Below are 6207 nucleotides of genomic sequence, written 5' to 3'. Positions count from 1 at the left end.
TGGCACCAGCGTTTGGGTCACCCGCACAGTCAAGTGCTGCGTCGTATTCTGAAAAACTGCCCGGTTACATCTCATAAAATCGGCACCCTAGATGTCTGCTCGGCTTGTCAAATGGGGAAGTCGTCACGTTTTCCACTAGATAGAGTTCCGAATACTAGTACTCATGTATTAGATCTAGTGTTTACAGACATATGGGGTCCATCATCCGTTATTTCTCATTCAAGCTATCGCTATTTTATCTTATTCGTAGATGACTATACCAGGTATACCTGGTTTTACCCGCTACGTGTAAAGTCTGATATTTATAAAACATTTACTTTATTTCGGGCGATGGTAGAACGTCGGTTTTCACGTTCTATCAAAGCCATACAGTCCGATCTAGGAGGGGAATACCGTCATCTTCATAATGTTTTTGAATCATTGGGAATATCACACCGTCAATCATGTGCCTATACACACGAACAAAACGGTAGGGTAGAACGTCGTAATCGTCACATTGTAGAAACAGGGCTATCTCTTCTTGCTCAAAGTTCCACACCTCTTAAATACTGGGACTATGCCTTTGAAACAGCTACCTTTCTAATTAATTGTTTACCCTCATCGGCCATACAATTCCAAACCCCTCATTTCCAAATATACAACACTCACCCGCCTTACACATTCTTCCGTGTGTTTGGCTGTCGTTGTTACCCGTATCTCCGTCCCTACAATCGCCACAAAATCGAGTACCGCTCTGCACCTTGTGTCTTTTTAGGTTACCCAGTTACTTATAGGGGATATCGGTGCATGGACCTTAACACTGGTAAAGTCTATACCTGTCGCCATGTTCGTTTTGATGAAAATGTTTTCCCTTTTCAGGAATCCTTGCAGGAGCTTCCTTCTACCTCATCTGCAAATACACCTTGGGCAACTGCTCCTGTACGCACCACCACTACTACTACGCCGCAGTTAGTGCCTGCAGTTTCGGATTCTCTTGGTTCACAGACTCATTCATCCAGGACTCAAACTGACTCCTGTTCGTCATCTCCTTCTGACACTCAACCACCTGTTACACCTGGTGTAGCTAAAAAGTCTGCGGCTCCCGTTCACGCTATGCGCACGCGCAAAAAGACGAAGGGAACCGGTGAGAAATTCTACGCCTTACATACCACGACTGATCCAACTTGTTATACACAAGCAGTAAAACACTCTCACTGGAGAGATGCAATGGATCAAGAATTCAATGCATTGCTGCATAACAACACCTGGAAATTAGTACCAGCAACACCCGTTATGAATATAATTGGTTGCAAGTGGGTATACCGCACCAAACGAAAAGCAGATGGTACCATTGAACGATATAAGGCCCGGCTTGTTGCAAAAGGCTTCAATCAGGTGGCCGGGGAGGACTTTTTTGACACTTTCAGTCCAGTAGTCAAACCAACAACGGTTAGACTCTTATTTTCACTTGCTGTTTCGCATTCATGGGTTCTCCGACAGTTAGATGTTCATAATGCTTTCTTAAACGGACATTTATCTGAGACTGTGTATATGAAACAACCCCCGGGGTATGAAGATCCTCTACATCCTGGCCACATTTGTCAGCTACAACGATCCCTATATGGTTTGAAGCAAGCACCCCGTGCTTGGTTCAAACGACTACACGATTACTTGTTATCTGCAGGTTTTGCATCCTCCAAAACCGATGTCTCCTTATTTCACTATGCTACCGGTGATTCTCGGGTTTATCTACTCGTCTATGTCGATGATATCATCATGATGGGTAATGATGCACCGTTAGTTAACTCGCTACTTCTCCAACTCAGTAACGTTTTTAAGATCCGGGATCTCGGCACACCTGGATTCTTCCTTGGGATAGAGACTCTGCAGTACGATGGGGGATTTCTGCTGTCGCAGAGGAGGTATATGAACGACATTCTTGTTCGGGCAGGCATGGCTGATTGCAAACCACTAGCAACACCAGCAGCCGTCACTTCATCCACCACTTCTTCATCTGAACTCTTTGATAATCCGACACAGTATCGCCGGATTGTAGGCGCACTGCAGTATCTCACTATTACTCGGCCGGACTTATCCTTTTCTGTCAATCGTCTCTGCCAATTTATGCATTCACCCACAACAGAACACTGGGGGTTACTAAAGAGGGTTTTGCGTTATGTTAAAGGAACTCTTGAAATGGGTCTGTGTATTGCACCGTCGTCTCACTTCACCTTGCATGGTTATTCTGACTCGGACTGGGCTGGCTGTCCGGTCGACAGGAAGTCCACCAGTGGCTATGCGGTGTTCTACGGCTCCAATTTGATATCGTGGGTCTCTCGCAAGCAGCGCACAGTTGCTCGCTCATCCACAGAAGCCGAGTACAAGGGTTTAGCCGATCTAGCCGCTGAGGTCACTTGGGTTGTATCCTTGCTTCGTGAGTTACGTCTACACTCAGGCCAACCTGCTACTCTTTGGTGTGACAACTTAGGCGCTACATACATGGCTGCTAATCCGGTTTTTCATGCCCGAACCAAACACGTTGAGGTCGATTACCATTTTGTTCGAGACAAGGTTTCTTCGGGTGAATTCGTCGTCAATTTTGTGTCCACTCAGGATCAGGTCGCTGATATCTTCACAAAGCCTCTGTCTGCGCAGCGTTTCAATACTCTCCGTGCCAAGCTCAATGTTATTTCCCTACAACCTTGTGCTTGAGGGGACGTATTAGTCATGTTATATTTTATATTATGTAGTTGAATTAGTTTATCAGTTTATTATGTATTCCTAGTCAATAGCCAGTACCTATAAGATAGGAGAGTTTTATGCTAACTCTCATATAGGTATTGTAACGCTTCTGTAATTCAGTTATTCAATTCAATCCTAAGTTCATCATAATTATGTTCCTGCTCATTTTCCAGAAAATGAACCAAACACACAAAGACAGTTTTCCATAATACATCCAAACACTGAAAATGAAACTGTTTTCCGGAAAATGTTCCAGAAAACATTTTCCAGAAGTCATTTTACTACTTTCCAAAAGGACCCTTAGATGAAGATTGCAAATCTTCATTTTGTTCTTGTGGTGTTTCGCTATCCTGAGTTTGCTCTTGAAATGTTTCATTATCCTGAGTTTGTTCTTGATTTGGAAATATGTCTTTAAGTGGTGCATCGTTCAACAATTGCTAGTGTGTTGATGAAGAAGATTGTTTTTGAGGCATTGCCCGACTTATATCAATGAACATTTTTTATCTTGGCATACCTACATATCCACCAATTAAAAGTCTGCTATTAGTGATCTCAAAGAATAAAATATAAATGAACAAAAATTAAGAAAACAAATCCAGCAACATTTCATATGCACAACCAAATATCAAACAGTAAATCTTTTAAATATGAGAGCCTAGCTATGGATCTAACAGTTGCCTAAGGAAGAAGATGACAAACATAGCTGAGTAAACTAAGTTTGAAGAAGAACTAGATGAGAGAATGAAGTATAGGATGTTTGTGGCCTTGATGAGGAAGATAACTATGAGCTTGAGTGTGCTAGTATTGTCATTCTGAAAATTGACACAAAGCAATCTGACTAAAACTAAGAATTAAACGAGATTTAGAAACCTACAAAGATTGGGATTACTTCGCAACTTGAGCAAGTGGAATTAGCTTTCGCCAAGAGCCACAGTCTTAACTCTCAACAGTCAGGATGGGAGAACAGATGATGAGAAAAGCCGGAACAAGGGACAGTCAAAATTAATTTTGATGGCTCGGTTCTTCAACCATCCAATGTGGGTGGCTGTGGGGGAATAGCTAGAGATTCAGCAGGAAACTGAGTAGGCGGTTTTGTCTACAAAATCGGAGTCTGCCAACCCATTCAAGCCGAAGCATGGGGATTATTAAGAAGCATTCAGCTGGTGAACTACTTGGGCTGCAGAAGAATAATCCTAGAAGGGGGCTCAACAGATATCATTTGGGCAATGAGGAATGACCTGACGACAAGCAGCGTAGTATGCAATATCTTAAAAGCCTGCAGAAGGGAATTACAATCAATGGAAGCTTGGTCAATCATAGCAGTGCCGCGGGAGTTAAACTCAACAGCAGATATAGTCGCTAGGCTATTTAAATTTTTTCCTAAAGGTTTCCATCTACTACCCCAACCGCCTCTAGGGATATTGAATCAACTAGATTTCGATAGAATGGGCTGCCCATCGTGGCGCTATATGTACAATGGTGAGTAGATGCCACCGTCCATATGGGTTTCCCCCTTCCAATCCTAAATAAAAAAAATTAATACTTATAATAGTTTGTTTCTTTTCTAAATTAATTAAATATTTCATTATAAATCCTAGTAGAAGAAACCTATAACGATGGAGTTACATACTTATATTTAATGGTATTAGAAAACTATCACGAATAGAAATTACTTGCAATATTTTGTTTCTTTTATAAATGAAATATTCTATGATGATTCCTAGTAGAATTAGAATTGATATTCCATATTCCCCCTAATAAGTACACTTGTAATCAATAATCATGGATGGTGTTCAACTTTTCAATAGATAACTATTCTTCTTAACTTGAAGCTAGTTGTTTTTCTTTTGCATTTCTTTTAACCGAAAAGAAGTCTCTAATCTAAATGCATTTATCAAGGGAAGTAACTCACCCTTTAAAAACCATCACACTGAAGAGACATTTACCTTAATGGGTTACGAAACAAGAAAAAAAAAACATAAGGTAAGTTGGACTGTTTTACACCCTCGGGAGAAATCCCATGTGAGTATAAATATAATATGTGCAGTCCAACTATCAGCTTAGGCTTTTAGTTGAGATGGAGCACATGCTTTAATTTGGTATCAGAGCCATGCTAAAGGTCATGGGTTCGAATCTCCGTGTCACCCACAAAAAAGAGACTTCCACGTGTTGCGGTTGGAATCCATCGCACACGTTGAGGGGGCGTGTGAGCATAAATATAATATGTGCAGTCCAACTATCAGCTTAGGCTTTTAGTTGAGATGAAGCACATGCTTTAATTTGGTATCAGAGCCATGCGGGTTTACCCACAAAAAGAGACTTCCACGTATTGCGGCTTGGTATCCACCGCACACGTTGAGGGGGTGTGTGAGTATAAATATAATATGTGCAGTCCAACTATCAGTTTAATTTGGTATCAGAGCCATGCAAAAGATCATGGGTTCGAACCTCCGCGTCACCCACAAAAAAAGAGACTTCCACGTGTTGCAGTTGGAATCCACCGCACACGTTGAGGGGGCGTGTGAGTATAAATATAATATGTGCAGTCCAATTATCAGCTTAGGCTTTTAGTTGAGATGGAGCACATGCTTTAATTTCCCATGTTATGAAATTTAAAGAATAAAGAAAAAGAGATATATTTGTTTACTCATTCATTCATTATCATTATAGCCTTTCTATGAGCTTGGTAAATAAATGCACTTAACAAAGCTCTCCTCCCTCATTCAAACACAACCCAGATAGTCAATACAGAGTAGCATTTAGTTATCATCATTAAGCCTAGTATGATTCCTAGTTTCCTACCCTCTGTTCTTTTTTTTTTTGAGTACCCTACCCTCTATTTATTCATCGTGAATGAAAGAAATCCCTGGAATCAAACTCCAAGAATTCGTTGTCCATCTACCAGACTACCACAGTATGTAAACTATAAATTGGAGAAAAAGAGTTATACTCAACAGAGCTCTCCTCCCTCATTCAAACACAACCCAAATAACCAATATGAGGTAGACTACCATAGTATGCAAATTATAAATTGGAGAGAAAGAGTTGTACTCAACAGAGCTCTCCTTCCTCATTCAAACAAAACCCAAAAAACCAATATGAGGTAGCGGTTAATCGCCATCCTAGTACGGTCTCTACCCTATGTTAATCCATTGAGAATGCAAGAAAGCCTAGGAATCAAACTCCAGGAATTTGTCATTTATATACCAGACTACCACAACATGTAATTTTTAAAAATGAAATAAGATAGCATACTGCAAATTGCAAATTGGAGAGAGAGGTGTACTCATAGAGCTCTCGTCCCTCATTCAAACACAACCCAAATAACCAATATGAGGTAGTAGTTAATCGCCATCCTAGTACAGTTCCTACCCTATGTTAATCCATTGTGAATGCAAGAAAGCCTGAGAATCAAACTCCAAGAACTCGTCATCCATCTACCCGACTACCACAGTATGCAATAAGCAAAACGAAACAAAATAGCAA

This window comes from Ipomoea triloba, chromosome 6 (genome assembly GCF_003576645.1).
Source record: "Ipomoea triloba cultivar NCNSP0323 chromosome 6, ASM357664v1".
In the NCBI taxonomy this organism is placed as follows: domain Eukaryota; kingdom Viridiplantae; phylum Streptophyta; class Magnoliopsida; order Solanales; family Convolvulaceae; genus Ipomoea; species Ipomoea triloba.
The sequence above is the reverse complement of the archived record's forward strand: the minus strand, read 5'-3'. Positions refer to the sequence as shown.